Source organism: Motacilla alba, chromosome 3 (assembly GCF_015832195.1).
Source record: "Motacilla alba alba isolate MOTALB_02 chromosome 3, Motacilla_alba_V1.0_pri, whole genome shotgun sequence".
NCBI lineage: Eukaryota > Metazoa > Chordata > Aves > Passeriformes > Motacillidae > Motacilla > Motacilla alba.
Genome location: NC_052018.1, coordinates 51,094,736 through 51,112,073, shown reverse-complemented (window position 1 = coordinate 51,112,073; position 17,338 = coordinate 51,094,736). Strand labels below are relative to the sequence as shown.

Here is a 17,338-nt window from a genome sequence, read left to right as displayed (position 1 = left end):
GAGGCACCGAGCCCAGGCTGCGGAGTGGCAGCTACCTGGAGCACAGGGAGAGCTGTGTGGGGCTGCCAGGAGGCCAGGTCCTTGCAGAAGGGAAGTATGTTTGGCTCCGTCCAAGTGCAAGAGGATGAGGTGGGGCAAGACCCCACATAAGCATTCGTGCTTGTTCCCAGAAAGAAAAGACATCACTGCGCACCTCATCCTTCCTCTTGCTAATATCAAAGAAGAATAAAGTCAAATGGAACCGCTATACAAACATGGTGATGCAGTCTCTGTCTTTAGTGGGGAATGAAGGCCTTAATGTATATAAATGATTGTAAAAGATGCACAGGGGAGCTTTGTGCAATGTAAATGCAGGAAAATGTTTTCAAAGAAATCAACATTATCCAGTGAGCACTTTATTAAATGAATTTCATTTATATATGTACATTCATGCCCAGAGAGCAAGGCCAGTTAATACAATTTCTACAACAGGAAAAAAGCTATCAAATCCACTTGATACACTATTAAAACTTTCTAAAGAAAAAAAAATTAAAATTAAAAAAAAAATCAACCAAACCCAACCACCTCAAAAAAACCTACCCACAGTAATTTCACAGGGACATAATGAAAGAGAAAAGACACACAAGTATTGTGACGCTATTAATGTTGGCAAGACAAGAAATTACCCATAAACACAGCTCCTCAGTCGTGTAACAAAACAAATAATCAGAACAAAACCCATCACTTAGAAGTCAATAAAAGCACATGTATTCATAAAGGTCTTGCTAGATAAACTCACAACACCTTTTCATATTTCTCCTCCATTATCCTTCTGATGACACGGGGAGAGTGTTACAGCATCCCGCTGTGCAGAAAAAGCAGAAGAGGACGTTCAGATGTAACCTTAACCAGAACAAACAGCAGTGGCAGTAGGAAGCAAATTAAAGTCTAATCAAAAACTTGTAAGCAATTGAGAGAAGCTGATTGTGGAAGAAGCTAGATTTTATTGTGACCACTGTAATCGAGTGTTTGCATTGAGTCAAGGAAACAAAGAAAATTATTGCACCACTGGCTATCAACCCTGTATCAAGAAGTATTAAATTATGGACAAGGAAAGGAACACATCAGCTCATGAAGCTGAGGAACGACAGTGTTTGTATTCATAGCTCATTATCAGAAACATCTCAGACCTATTGAGGTTATTTTGAGAGGACTATGGAGAAAAAAAGGCCCAGTCAAAACTTCCACAACTGTGCTTTCCCACGAAGAAAAGAAATTGAAAAATATAATCACCAAGCCTTGAGCAGCAAAGCTATAAAGCTCAGCATCCTATGGAGCACCTGCACAATTTTTCTGATTTTAAGTTGAGTATTTGCTACAGTGCTTCCTTCAGTGGGGGCATCAACCGCATCTCTCTCATCTCCCTGGCCACCAGAAGCCTTGAGGTTTGTAAAATTTCATCACTTTGAAATCTCTGCTCTTCTGCTTATATTGGCAGAAATTAATCCCCAAGGGTAAACAAAATACACCAAGGCAATGAGGGGAGCTATCAGTCAGATAGCTTTATTATTGTTTCAGCTTCATCTCCTTAGGAAACCAGGCTGAAATTAATATAGTCAGGGCAGAAGGGAAGAAATAACAAACATAAATCTAAAATGGGAAAAACTTCTAAAACCAGAATGTTTAAGTCAAGTACAGAAGACATTATTTCACGTGAGGAAAGCCAGATTTGGGAGCTTTTCACAAACAGATCACCATTTCTGACTTTCTAGGATTTCTGCTAAGCCCCACTCTTAGGCTGCAATGAAAATCTGGATGATCCCCTTGTAAAAACGCAAACGCCAGAATCTTAATCCATTCTAACACAGATGTTTGACGGTCTAAATACTTCTACCAGACAAGATCACTTGGATTTATTTTTGTAATTCTCTCCTTTCAGTGGTGGGGGTGATCCCACAGGTCTGAGTGGCCAGTCTGGATGCCACAGAGTGCAAAAAATGAATCCAAAATCCTGAACTGTTCTACTGCTCCCAAAACTGAGAGAACAAGGTGCACCCTAGGGAGAAGCTGCAAGGCACGGAGGCTCTTTGGACATCAAGAAGTGGAGAGAACACACCGATTTCCCTCACTTTCCCCCCAAAGCCAGTCAAGAGGAAGCCACGCCCCGAGAACTGAGTGTGGTCCTGAGGCATCTTCACCAGGAGGAGAAATCAACAAAGTACAGCCAAAAAGGCCAGCAGCAGTTCAGGGGACATATGAACTTGAGCTGGTGGAGATAACTATACAAATGATTCCTCACAGACTGTCCACCCCAGGTTTTAGAAACTGAAGTAAACAGTGACATTCTGAAAAGCTCATTAAAAACCCTCATCAGTATACTAACAGAGAACATTACTTGTTAACAGGATAGTCAGTGAATGGACACCAGGGAACAGTTTTGATCTTTCAGACAGATTAACAATATGACCTGACTGAGCTTCCCTGCATTTCAGGACTTACATCAATATTTTTTAAATTTGTCGTGAATTTCAAGTTCATGCATATTTTTATAGCATACTGATGGGTTATGCTGTTTTGCCTTAATTTGTAACTGTCATGACACATCTAATTAAAAAAAAAAAAAACAGAAAAAGAAAAAAAGAAAAAAAAGAAAAGAGACTGGTCTCTGTTCCAACAGGATGTATTACAACACCAAGGTACAGAACTAATCCTTCACTCTAATAGTACACTAAAGTGTGTGCTTTTAGAAGTTAAGAAGTTATGTGAGTATTTAGAGTTAAGTTTCAAAATATCTTACTTAAATTTGTAAGCATGTGCTATCAACCACAATGTAATATTTCAAAACCATCATGGCATGCATATTCAAGTTCAAAACTTCAAAGAGAATATTGTAAGTTGAAACAAAAAAACTCAATAACTCAGACCATTCTCATCTTCATGACTTCTTCAGTCAGAAAAGGTAAACAAAGTATCATTGTCTTTCCTTCAGCTGTTTTAAGGTCTCTGTTTTGATAAATTTTTTATCAAGAAATGGTTTTTTTCCTAGATACAGAAGGTGATGAAATTATACTGTGTAAGTCAATATGCCCTGTGTATTTCCACATTAACCAATCCTAACCACAATGCCCCCAAACGTACACAGTATTTTTATCCATTGCTTCAGGAATTTTTAATACTCTTTTACTTCTCTCTTTGCTAAAAACACTTGCCTGCTCTGCAGAGTCCAGAAATAACTTCAACAACTGCTAAGAAGCATCATTTATAACTGGATTAAGAAACAATTCTCTTAAGGCCAACATTCTCTGGCAATCAGAAAGAAAAAAAAAATTCCTGCCTTGCATGTGATCTAAATACAAGGACATTCCTTACAAACACAGAAAGCTGAAAGTCGGTGATGTATTTTAACTGGTCTTCCAGGAATATATTTTGCACACACAAACTACATGTTAGTTGTTCATTATCATGCCCGTGCAACTTAAATTATGGACTTCGTGCACAACGGTTACCTTTGTGTTGTAATACACCTAAGCAGCAAATTACTCTCTAGCCTTCGTGTTGTCACCACTGATTAATTTGACCATATAAACATAATTTCTGGAAGGAGACGTGCTTAAAAATCGCACCTGGCGCACTTCTGATTGCTTTTCTGCCGGAGAAAAAGTCATTTCAGTTTCCTTCCCGATGAGAGGCAGCCTAAGTATGACACCGATTAGCCGCTTCCCCGAAAGGTTAATAATACCAGGCACTAAGAAACATTAAACCTGCTCAGTCCGGAAGCATCCAGGGCGGGGAGGCACAGGCAGATCACCCAAGACCTACCCCGAAGAACGCCTGGGACACGGCGGTCGGCCACGGGACATCACCTTCCCCAGCAGCTTCACCGCTCCTCGCCCGCCCTCTGCTCCAAACTTCTCCTCGTTCCCTTCGATGCCCGAGGGGCTGCCCAGAACCGGGAGGGACGCGCACGGTACCTGGGCACTCCGCGTCGCCGGGACCGCTCCGGTTTGCGGGCGCAGGGCGGGCGGTCCCTCCCGCGACCCCACCGCTCCTGCGGGATGTTCCCGGCCGGCAGCCGGCCCGGGCGGCCGGCGCAGCCCCGGCAGCCGCAGCCCGGGAGGAGCGGGACCCCGCCCGAGCCTCTCGCCCCGCGCCCGGCCCCGGCTTTCCCGCCCGCCGCCGCCGCCCTCACCCGGCGCCGCAGGTCCCTGCCCTCAGATCGCGCTGCGCCGGGAGCCGCGGCCGTGCCCGGGGGCGGCGGGATGCCGCGGGATGTGGTGCCGGGGTGCCGCGCCGGGAGGCGGCGGGATGCCGTGCCCGCCCCCCGGCGCGCCCGTCCCCGCAGCCCGTCCCGGCGGGAGCAGCGGGGGGGCCGGGCCCCGCGGCTGCCAGGCCTGGAGGCGGCCGGCGTGGGGCACCATTGCCCCGACCACCGGGCGCCGCCTGGCTCAGGCTGCCGCTGCCGCCGGGAGAGGGGACCGGGCTGGGACACCCCCTCCCCGACAGCCAGCGCAGAGGGACGCACCTGCCGAGGGTCCCTGTCCCCCGTGGCCCTCACGGCGCACAGAGCTGTCCCGCTGCAAACTGATGTGGGGGGAAGGAGCAGGTCCCGGTGCCCAACAGCAATAGGGAAAACAGCTCTTACCTGGAGCTTTGCTGACTTTACTCCCTTTTCTTTCTCCTCTTTTTGGCTGCAGTCCCTCAAACTGCACCAGCAAAATGACACAGGACATCCTCCCACTCCTGCCCGACGCAAGCAGCGAGCGTGTGACAAAAAGTTGGCACCTGGATGTAGCCATGTGTGACCCTTTTTGGCTCCGAGCCTTGTTACCTCGCACAGGGAGAGGCCGTGGTGCAGCTGCACGCCTCTGCCAAGGCTGCTGGCCTCTGGGACATGCCTTCACGCAGGAGTTTGGAAAAACCCAGCCTTGGCCGGGAACCAGCAGTCTTTGTCGTTTTCCACCCAAAATGGTGCCCCGTGAAGAGTGCTGCAAGTTCTGTATCTTAAAGACTGTGTTCAGTGGAAACACAATATTAACATGTTCAGGCATATTCTACCACATGAAACCAAACTGGCTTTGAAAGATTTTTAAAAGATCTAGACATTTCGAGCATAGCATAGATTTACTGACATTTCGAGCATAGCATAGATTTATTGGTTGTTTTTCTTTTCTTTTTTTTTTTTTTTAATTGTACCAAAAGGACAATAGGTTATCTATTTTAAAAACACTTTAAACAGTTTTGAAAATCACACTACCATCTATCTATCTATCTATGCACATACACATATGAGACTTCATCCAGCTATTTCCCTATATCTAGTCAGAGCCAAATGAAAAGAAAATTTGCACAGAGATTTTCCATTTATGCTCAGAAACTTTCCATTTATATTCTGAGAACTGGACAAATGCAAACAAAGGTGGGTATCTTACCTGTTCTTTTCAGTGTTTACACTACAAACTATGTCAAGCTTTTTATCATATCTATTTATGATAACAAATAAAGAGAAACAGAGGATTAGAATTTTTTGAAAATGAGGTTGGCTTTCATGAACCTAAAATCCCTTGGTTTTATTTCTTACATATTTCTGGCGTGACCTAGAATACTTAGGATCTATTTTTAACATTATTTAAGCCATGTTGTTAAAGTAATCCTATTTACAATGGGAACTTTAAACACCAAATAACTCAGGTGATGGCTTAGAATTTGTTGATTATGTTGCATTTTTATTAGATTTTTTCAAATGTCCTCTTAAAGTACAAGAGCTGTAGTTTGGAGTCCTGCCAATACTCCCTCTAAAATACTTTTCTTAGAATAAAATTCGCTGTATCTCTAATGATTAGTTTCTTTGCAATTTATTTCATTATTTGGGCAGATGGCTTGATTTCTCAAAAAATCCTCTTATGACTACTATTTTTAGCTTAATGACAAAAATAACTGGTAGGTATCTTTCCCTTTCCAGCTTATAAGGAAGGTTTGTTTATTCAGAAGAATGATTCTGCAGTTATTCTCTCACAAAGTTAGTATTTGTACTATAGATTTGCATTCAGCAGAAACTGAAATCCAGTGTGCTGGTCACCTTCAGGGTTTTGTTTGAGTGAGAACACATGAGCTAAGGAGAATACACAGGAATTAGTGCCAAGGTCCTGTCCTGCTCTTAGCTTGGTAACATGAAGGCCTTGACATCCTTCTGGCCCACCTGTATGTCTTCTGAGGGAGAAACCAACCCGTGTATTCCTTCGGGCTGAGGCAGTGGTAGGAGTTGTGAGGTAGCAGGAGATGCTCCTCACCTTTCCTGATGCGGCTGGCATATGCTGTGTGCAGGTGGGACTTCACGCGTGGGCTTTGGAGTGGAGCACTGCACACACCTGCTCTGAATCAGATCCAACATGAACGCCTGGAGGAGACACTGATGCCTGTGAGTGAAATGATTATTCCATGACAACGAGTTCTTCAGGGATGTGCGTGTTCCCAGTGTGGCACTGAGAGAAAAATCCTTTCGTCAAAGGAGTGAATCAGATACCTTAGTGATGTTCAGCAGTGGAAAACTGCTTTGAAGCAGCTGGGATCAACTTATTTTCTGCTGTGGGCATGCCTTGACAGAAGTGTGGAGCTTCCCTACTAGAGGCACAACTGGGTATCTCTTTCATTTCTTTATAATAAAACTGCTATTTCTTTATTTTAATTTCTTTTTCTTGTAGCAAAATCAATGTCACTTGAAAAAGAGATGTTGTATTTGTAAGTCTTGCTGAGAATATTTTCATGTTGTAGTCCCATGCAGTTTCTATATTTTCAAATATCTGCAGGATTAGGAAAAAATCATAGTGTACTTTAATAATATTCATGCCAAACCCATTTTTCTTTATATTATATTGTACTTATTGTTGGGAGTTTCAGATTCCCAAAGATGCTTCTAATGAAATCCATTGCTGTCACAGAAAACAAACCAGTGAGGAAAATACTGTAGATGACTGTTTTTGAATTCCAATTGCCAAATTTATGAAAGAGATAATGTTTTATTGCGGTGCCAAGGAGACAGGGAATGAAATCAGTGGCCCAGATCCTTGCTAGTCTTGTGACCATCTTCCACGTTCCACTTGCCATCTAAAATTTTAAAGATAAACAGGACATAAGTAACAATGAAAGAAAAACAAAATTCAGACTTTTATGACTGTTTTGCTCTCTGCAGCAGGCACTGGCAGTACCACCAAGAGGGGAAGGGGATTACACCTGGGGAGCAGTGGGGAGCTGCAGGGGCACCATCCTTCTCTGTAGGCCATCTCACTGGGTGGCCCATGTAGAAAACTTCCTGCTAATGGCCCTTACCTGGGGGGATAGAGCTTTGCTGAGTTGGGTTTTCACAGGATCTCAGCAGTTGTGGTACTGGATGTAGCAATGTATCAGAGGCAAAGGCTGCCCTTTAAGCTGGAGGCGGAATCTTGCCACAGTAAAGGTTTCTGAACTCCCTTTTGCTAGAACACTGATTTCAGAAAGCTGACATTTTGGACTCCTTAAAAGCATCAACATAAGAGGTGCAAAATAAATCAATATTCCTTGGGGGGAAAAAATGAAAAAAAAAAAGGAAAAAAAAGAAAAGAAAAAAGGAAAAGAAAATAGGAAAAGAAAGATTCTTAGATAAATAAGATGACAAATAGAAGAGATTTTAAATAGAAGAGATTTTATCTGAAAGTAAAAGACTTTTTTTCCAGAAGCGGAAATTATGTGCAAGAAAGGCAGCTAACAAAGATCCTAAACCTAAATAAATTAGGCTTAAAAACACAAATGAAGAGTTTGTAGAACAACTTGCTAAAGGCAAGTATAAAAGGTACTCATAAAACCTTGGACCACAAGAACTAGGAAGTTCTACAGAGCTGGGGGATTACCAAGGAGTAGGAGGATCACAAAAAAGGCCATGAAAGAGATGCTAATGCAACTCTTTCTTTGCAGTTTTTCTACCAAAGAGCTTGGAGACATTCATATCCATCCACTTGCTTTACAAAAATCAGATCTGCAGAGCTATCCCATATTTAATGGCTTCAAGGAGGAAAAAAAGCTCATATTAAAAAAAAAAAAAAAGGATAATAAAATCATCTTGCCTGGGTCCTATTCACCTGGAAGTATCCTTGAGAGGTCAGGTACTGAACAACTGTCCCACTAAGTTTGAGGTAAATTTGCCATTCAAATACTTTTTGAACTCAGCCAAATAGACAGGAACAAAATCTGGAGTAGGGCTCCAAAGGGTATTTGTATTTGAGACAATCCACTTAAAATAACCTAAAATTATAACCTAAAAAATAGTATCACTTGGCATATGAATAACTGTGAACTAATACCATCCTGGCCTGTATCAGCAATAGTGTGGCCAGCAGCACCAGGGCAGTGATTGTCTCCCTGAACTCAGCACTGGTGAGGCCACACCTCAAATCCTGTGTTCAGTTCTGGGTCCCTCACTACAAGAAAGACATTGAGATGCTGGAGTGTGTCCAGAGAGGGGCAATGGAGCTGGTAAAATTCTGGAGCACAAGTCCTGTGAAGAGTAGCTGAAGGAGCTGGACTTGTTCAGCCTGGAGAAAAGGAGGCTCAGGGGGACCTTATCCTTCTCTACAGCTGCCTGAACGGAGGCTGTAGCCAGGTGGAGTTTGATCTGTTCTCCCAGGTAACAAGCAGTAGGATGAGAGGAAATGGTCTCAAGCTGCACCAGTAAGATTTAGATTGGACATCAGGAAAACTTCCTTCACCAAAAGGGTTGTTCAGCATTGGAAGAAGCTGCCCAGGGAAGTGGTTGTGTCCCTTGGAGGCGTTTAAAAGATGTGTAGATGTGGTGGATAGGGACATGGTTTAGTGGTGACTTGGCAGGGCTGGGTTAATGGCTGACTCAATGATCTCAAAGGTCTTTTCCAACCTAAATGGTTCTGTGATCCTATTGTATGATTCTATTGTATAATTCTTATGAGGAAGCTGTGCCTCCTCCCATCTCCTGGAGGCTTCATCAAGCTCCTTCGTATCTAAATGATCCAATTAATAAAAACTTTTATATTTCATTAATACTTCTGCCTAGGTCTTTCAGGAAAGAACTGTGAAGACCTTTATAAGGAGTCTCAATTACCTTGAGATTAAAAGGATTAATAAATACTTAAAGGCTCATCACAGGATATTAAAAAAGTCATCCAGATTCAACTTCTGTCTCACAAAACAAGAAAAGAATCACAGAATCACACAGAATCACAGAATTTCTAGGTTGGAAGAGACCTTTAAGATCATCGAGTCCAACCCATGAAGAGTCACTGAGTGAAATCCTTAGGCACTGTGTTTGAAACAAATAAAAAGAAGTACTTGTTCTATGCCACACATTATTAAATGACACTTTCCCCACATAAACAGAGAATAACATAGAAGCAAAAATCATTAATGGGTAGAAAAAGTGCAAATTGTGGGAGAAATATTTATCAGGTGCAATTAAACACAAAAATTGAGATTCCCAGTTCTTTATATAAATGAGGCCTCTAATAAATGACCCAAAACAACAAGGTTTATTTGAGGGTACAGAAACAGAAAAGCAAGTGCATCAGCTGTGTCTCAACTTCTTGCAGATTTAATACCTGTGGTCTTTTCTTAAGGAAAGCTCAGACTCCAGAGACATTCCGAAATCTCCTCAAAATGAATGTTAGTTGGAAAAGATGTTCACTAGAAATACTATTTTTTTAATTTACTTATTTACCAATTTGTCCATTGAAATAGTGGCAGCATGAGCACTGCATAGAGCCCTCCCTAATTTGCATAGCACACTTACTCTAGATGAAAAGATCTTGTTCCACTTGCCATCATACAATCACATTGATTTAAAGCAGAAGAGGACCTCCAACATGCTGGCCTCCAGCAACTGGCCTCGGAATTAGCACAAAGCAAGAGTGAACTCCAGAGAAGTTGAAAGGAACTGTGAAGCAAAAATCAAGCTTCTGATTCATGACACTGGCTGCATGCATGCATCCAAATACATGGAAACTTCCACGTGCAGACACCCTAACCCTAACCCTAAACCCTGACCCCTAACCTAACCCTAATGCTAACCCTAGCCTTAACCCAAACCCTAACCTGAACCCTAACCCTATCCCTAACCTTAGCCCTAACCCTAACTCTAACCCTAACTCTAACTGGGTTAGGGTGTCGGCTGTGATACAGCATTAAGCGTCGTGCCTTGCTGTGACCTCGAACAGAACTGACAGCTGTAAGTGCACTTTGAGTTAAAGCACTCTAAAAAGAAGGCAGAAGATCACATTGCCCAGAGGATCTGCTGCTGAAATGTGTGTTTGCATCAGAATGACAAAGGCAGGGTTTGAACAGAGATGCTGCTTTTTCAGCCCGGAGTTGGCCCTGACAGGTTGCATGTGCGATGTGCCTTGCAGATATCCAGTTCCTGCCTCCTGCCCCTCCTCATGTCCAGGCTCGCACATGAATTCATAAAAGCCTTAGAGGATTTAAATAGCCTGGTTACAAAATTGTATTGAAACATAGATACTGATGCAAATTGTACAGCCTGTTGGCACTGCATGAATCATGCCAGGCCTAGAAAGAGTCTACATTAATTCCAAGTGTGCTGTATTTCCATTTCTGAACTGTTCTCTTTTCATATTCATATTGTGTGTTGCCTTCATTTAGATTATTTTCTTTCTTTTTAGTTTTCTTTTGCATCTGTTAATGCTTTTGCCAAGTCTCTGTATACATAGCTAATTTCCAAAGATTCCCTTATCCTGTTCTGTGTTTGATCTCCAGTTCTTCCAAAGAAATACATACAATGGCAATCAGAAATTGAGATAAAGAAAGAAGCAGCTCTTGAACTAGTTGTTACAAGCAAATCCCTATTATAAAACAGAACCAAAAGAATGAGGAAAGGGTTTTTCCCACTATAAACTTGGGTTTTTTGCATCCCAGATATACACACAGTGGATTGGTGTCCTACCATTTTGGTCATCTTTACTTCTTTTGTATGAAAAACTTATGCTACCCTTTGAAGGCTGTTTCTGGTTTCCAAGGGAAAGTGAGCAGCTCCCAAGTCACAGCCATGGGGAAGACAGGCACACAGGCAGCCTCACCAACAGCACATGCACCATGCCACTGACAGCAGCCTGCTCTTCAAAGGATGGAGCAGAAGGAAGCCCAGTCTGGCTGGTGCCACTGCCACTGAGCAGGCACCTTGCTGAGATGGCTGGTGTGATGCATGGCCGTGTTCAGGAGATACATTTGAGAGTGGCTATAAAACATCTGCCACTAGGAATCTGCATTTACAAAGTCAGACATAACTTTGGTGAATCTGATGCCTGCGGGGATTAATGGGCAAGACACGCAGCTCTGTGTGCTGCAGCAGCTGCCATGAAGTCACAACACTGTTGTTCGATGTTCGCTTCCAAAAATTACAGAAGCACTTGCAACAAATACAGTTGTTCATAAATCCCTGGAATAGCCTGCTGGGTGAAAAGTTCATTAAAAGTCACATTCAATTAACAAATGACTGTCACAGCCAGATGTGTATATCCTGAGGTACAGTTTAATATATGTCTGACACAGACAAAATGACAGGCTAAATCATGATTAATGCTTAGCTGACAATTTCACAAAACATCACACTAAGTAAAGGAATGCCTCTGAAATCAACAGCTTAATTTACAGCATCAGCTAACTCAGGTGAAAATATGAAATAAGAAAAAATAGATGATAGCCAAAAGAAAAGGAGAAATGCAATGTGCTTGCAGTCATTCCCCAGTCTATATTTCTGTTTCACCCAGCTGGGGATGAAACATTTCCTTTTCAGGTCAATAATTAGACAAAGATTTTGTTTGAAGTAATCAACGGAGCTGTAAGTACACTTCCCAAAAGACAAAAAAAGGCAAGTTAGGGTGTCAAATGTGACTGGACTTCTAAACAAAAGCAGCATCCCACAGAGGCTCAGAAGACCCAAAGTGGATACGTTCACGAGCCTTTCCAGAGCTTTGTGAAACATCCTCCAGGCCTGACACATATTGTTGTGGTGTTACAACAGAAAGACAGGCAGCTGAGACTGTGCTTTCATTATATGAATGTTCTGGCAACAACACTGAGTTAAGGATTTCTTTTGCCTACTTCACAGATGGTCACTTTTAGCTCCATGAAAAGGTACATCACCTCCCACAAATGGCTGTGGGCTCATCCTGGATCCAGGAGCAGCAAATGGAGGATAGGATGGACCACAGGCACTAGTGCATATTGCCAGAGGATTATCATGAAAGCATGGTCTCCACTTAAGCTCTGCTCAGCTGCAACCATCAACATCAACATGTGCTCAATTGTGTGGGTCAAGACCTGGGCTGACTTGGCAGAGCTGTGTGTCACCAGCTGGAGTGTGTTCACATGTGGTTTTGCTGGGGTGGTGTCCAGTTTATGCATCATCATTTAGAGAGAAGACACTGACTCCTTTTGTCACACAGATCCAAGTTCCTAGTGCAACTGAAGCAGCGCAGAAAGTGCAGCTGAAGCAGCACAGAAAGGTTGCCAGGCCATTACGTGTGTCCTAATAGCTGAGTTTTGCAGTATGAGGCACAGAAAAGGTACAATGCAGGCACTAGAAAATTGCTATCTGTTGGCTTTATAGCAGTGTGAAAAACAAGGAAAATTGCTCTTCTTTTGTGAAATAGTTTCTTAACAGTCTCTGGTGTTCATGATTTTGTCTTATCTACTCAGTGACCCCTGAACCTCTGGTGACAGAAATTTCATAGCAAGTTAGTTCAGTTGGAAGATTCACACAGTTCCTGATCTCCGGGGTATTGAATTCTGGACCAAATGCACCAGTTCTTTATACATTTATATTAATTTCTTCCTCATTCTATTGGAAAGGTACAAGGAAGTTAGAAGACATTTATTTGTGTGGCTGTCTGCAAGGTGTTTCTTTACAACTAAGGTCAGTTCAGCCTCTCAGAGTTGATAACACTGGCTGCTGGAGTAATGTCAGAAACTGTATAAATTCCTGGGCTGAACATTTTCACTTTTTCTGAGCTATCTGTCCTCTGCACACCATAGCAGATAGACAAAATGATCATATGGGATGGGGATATGAGCCAGTTCCAGGTAGAAATGTTGGGAAATTTTCCTACTAGGAGCAGCCTTGTCAGATGCCCAGAATAAACTGTAGTTACTGGGGGAAAGTGCTAAAAAGGCAGTAAAATGGGGGGGGGGGGGGGGGGGGGGGGGAGAGAAAGAAAAATAGTTGAATATGAAGAATAATCTTCCATTTTCACAGTCTACAAGAGACAGGTTCACAGCATTCCTCTTGTTCATTTGTTTATGTCATAGATATACAGGCTGCAGTGACATCTCTGTGGTCTCCTCATGTTATTTATAATGTACTTGATATTCTGTAAGTGTTTTACACTTTTATTGTCTCAAATTTTTTATTTTTTTTTTTTTAAGTAAAGGAAATAAAAATTCTCTTTCAGCTAAAAATTCCCAGCTCTGAGAATGGGCTTAGGAGAACTGCTCCTTTCAGATGGCAGTCCCAGCTAAACACGTGGCATGGTAAGGTACCCAGCTTACCTTGGTCGTCTGGAAAAAGCCAGGCTGATCCTCAGACTTCTGTTAAGTAGCGAGCACTCTTTAGTAAGCAGTGTGTGAAGGAGCTGGAGCTTTTAAAAGGACATAAACAGACTCTTGGTGGCTGCAAGAGCTGGAGGAGCAAATAAGCAATGAGATGCATCAGTGACAAATGAAACGCAAATCAGAAAAAAGACAAAAGAAACAGCATTGGGGAGAATTAAGTGCATGCCATCAAAAGGTGATTGGAGAACTGATATTACAGGCATCCAAGCACATCACTATCTATTAATTTGGTGTTAGTTGTCATTTAAATTTAGTACCTGAGTAATCTGGACTAAAAAGTTCCAGATATAGAAGACACTAAATGCAAGTAATTTGAACTAAAAGACATCAGACAATAGAGTGGACTTGATTCTGAGTTTCCACTTCAGATGTAGGGATCATTATGTTAAGAATGATGTAAGCAGTAATAAGCTTGCTTTGTGTCTTCCTGGGAGGTACTGATTTCATGGCTGGTTGAGAAAAGTCTCCAGGGAGAGAACACGTGGATACTGAGATACTGAAAAGCAGAAAAAAATCAATTGCCAAGAGGGGTGAAAGGACTTTTTGTCTTAGGAAAAAAAAAAAAAAAAGGACAAGAGAAGATGTTTCATGAAAGAACCTCTCAGAATGAATCAGCTCCTTGGAGTGCATCAAGTTAGCTTTACAAAACAGACTGTTTCTATGTATTCACCATTCAGGAACCTTCAGTGATTCAGTGAATTAATTTCTTTCAGGAAGTTTCTCAGAAGTGCCTCACCAACATTACTGGAGAATTAATCTTTATAATTCAGTTGTCCAGCAGTGTGACTGATCACCTGTAGTCTAATTCTTGCTCCCTCATTAAATGGTTAGTGTTTCAAACAGACATTTCCCCCTAAAAAAATCATCACCTAGTCACAAAATTAATCTCAAATTTAAGCAGCCTTGAAGAGCAAAGTTCTTAACTTTGTGTTTATTTGTCTCAGGAAATGAACATGTCTAGGGCATAGACAATGGATTTGAAGATACAGGCTGACCCTCTTAAATAACCTTGTATAAGATTATCCAGACTCTTGTAAGATGGGAGTATTAATAAATTAGAAAATATTTAAGATCTTTAAGAGAATGATGGATTTGGAGGTCCAAAATGTCGTACTAGGTAATGAGACTGTAGGGAAAGAGATTAAGGATGAAAAAACCTGAGATTTGATCAGTTCTGAAGTAGGCAGTTTGAGCTAGAATCTATCCAACAGAAAAACCATCAGCGAAGGGCTGGGGAGAGGTAAGAAGCAGCTTTTAGAAAGCAGAACAGAGATACGTCTCCCCTGGTGGTAATTAAAATGAACTGTCCAACCAAAAGGACCAAAACAGTTGCATGAAGAAATCATACTCATTGTCCTTATCCAGAGCCACTGAACGGGCCTGTCTCCAATTTATTCATACACTGTTGGGCTGCCAGAGCAGCACCTCTGTTTGCAGACTCTCCAGGATGGTGAGAACAGCTGCAGTGATTCATACAAAAGTTTGATGACTACAGAAATCGTGCATGTAGTCTTTCCGTAACTCAAACTTACAATGAAGTTCCTTCCTGCCACAATAATTTTGCAGCAGTAAAGGGCTTGGTTACTGTAGAATGCTAAATTTTCAAATCATCACTATGCAGGGGACACACAGCCTGAGGGTTTTTTCCACTTTCATAACCCCTGAGAGACACATTTCCTCTAATTGTCCACTAGAAAATATTATTTCCTTTTCAGATTTGTAGACATACCATGGGACAGTTTACAATGCGCAGAGATGACTGGTCTTCTACATTAAGTAACCATATTGTTTGAGGGGCTGTCACTGAAAAATTCATTTGCTATATCATCTAGAGTTTCTGCAATGTTTACTCACTTGAATGTGCTTTTAAATTTAATAGAGCTGCTACTATAATTAAGTCCTCAGATAGAGGACAGACAGTGTTGTTCTTGCTACATGGGAAGTGCTAAATATAGACATATATTTTTTCTGGTTTGGTTTTATGCTAGAGAACCAAGGATTTCCTCTACTGCACTACAGATGTGAAATATGCAGCAAAAAGATGTTTCCCAACCAGAAAAATTGACACTTTTTTCAGTTTGTGTGTGTGGGGGGTGTTTTGGGTTTTCTTAGTTTCATGAGAGAATAATGTCTGGAATCAGAATGTGAAAATAACAAAAGGAAAAAATTGTTTTCATTGAAACACTGAAACACTGAAATGCAGTTTAAAAAAAAAATTTTCCAAACTTTAGTTTTAATTAGCACCTATTAAAGTACAGCCCCATATCCAAAGCAAAAGTATGACAACATCTTATTCTGCAAAACCTAAATGGCAAGATATAACTGCCATAGGGGATTCTCCATTTTAAGGATCTTCTAAGAATGCTTAAATGTGCAAGAACCTCTTCATTATTTTGCTCTTAAGCATTAACTGAATAACCAGGTAATGTGACAGATATCAGGAGTAAAAAGTAAAAAAATATGGTACCAAACATAAACAGTTTGAAAGTGAAACTACCTTAGACTTGGTTGTTCCAATGTACATTTTTGTTGCAGATAGTTCTCCTTCAAATTCATTATATACTTATGTCGTCTAGGTATTCTTTCTCTCCTAGATCACACAGTGCAAATTGAGGAGGCATTGCTGCCTTAAGACTCCCTTCCACAAAATCCCCATGAGATGGTCACAGATGTGCCAGCATAAGAGTACAATGGATCTATAGTTTGCTCCCTTTTATTCACTCTCTGGAGCATGAAAGTTTCTGGGCCTGATCTTTTCCCTTTCCTGCAGTCATCTTTAAAAGCCCCACTTTTTCTGCTAAATGGCACATTGAGTCTTGACATGAGAACGACAGAGTGATCCACAAAATGGTGCCAGCCTTCCCAGCTCTTTTGCACTTTCTGTCTGTTGTTTTTTTTCTTTAGGAAATGTGCATAAAGACTTGTATAAACATGAGTTCCAGCATTTATACTGTTGCATATGAAAATACCTGCTACTACATGGAATGCTAGGAATGCTACCTGGGGTTCAGAACAGCATCTGTCACTAGCAAAGCTGACAAGGATAAAAAAATAACACTGTATATTCAATTTATAGGCATGGTATAATGGAAAATATTCATTATGGGTATTCCTTTTGCACTAATGTCTGTGTTTTATATGCAAAAATATATGCTGCATATTTATAAGCCCAAACTACACACACATATTTGGACACCATACTGTGCCTGCTTGGATGTGCAAGTCCAGATTCATCCCATCCCCATCCTTGGAAGTGTTCAAGGCTAGGCTAGATGGAGCTCTGAGCAATCTGGTCTACTGAAAGGTATCCTTGTCCATGGCAGTGAGGTTGGAACTAGAGGATATTTAAGGTCTCTTCCCACTAAAAGCATTCCATGATTCACTCCAACTGATTGTGCCCTTGTAGGCAGCTCTCCACGTTCATTCTCTATTCTCTGTGTTAGGGTATACAGGCAGGAAAGAGAGAGTCTGCCTCCTGAAACATGTCTCCAGTCCTGAAACTTGGGGTCCTGTCACCAATCCAAAGCCCTCTGCCCCGAGTCTCCATCTTTAAATCAATAAGAAAAATATCTGTGGGTTAATCACCATCTGCTCACTGACCACGTAGGGTGGGGGGGCTTGGGGAACCAGATGTTTATCTCAGGCACATCATTTAAGAAAGCATTGGAAAAGCTTTAGAGTTCCCTTCTATGTGGTACATTGCAAGAGATGAGGGCATCCCTGGGCCAGTAATTTACCC

At 41.8% G+C, this 17,338-nt stretch overlaps 1 protein-coding gene across 4 annotated transcripts in view; it reads right to left on the bottom strand.

Annotated features, from left to right (window-relative positions):
* The window catches only part of PKIB (cAMP-dependent protein kinase inhibitor beta), a 53,730-nt gene extending 48,710 nt beyond the window's left edge, over positions 1-5,020 (bottom strand). The window contains exon 1 of one of the 4 annotated variants that reach the window (XM_038130841.1): positions 4,622-5,020. The gene's annotated coding sequence lies outside the window, so the exon portion shown is untranslated. The other 3 variants (XM_038130837.1, XM_038130838.1, XM_038130842.1) reach the window with 3 other exon arrangements.
* Between the last annotated feature and the right edge of the window lie 12,318 nt (positions 5,021-17,338).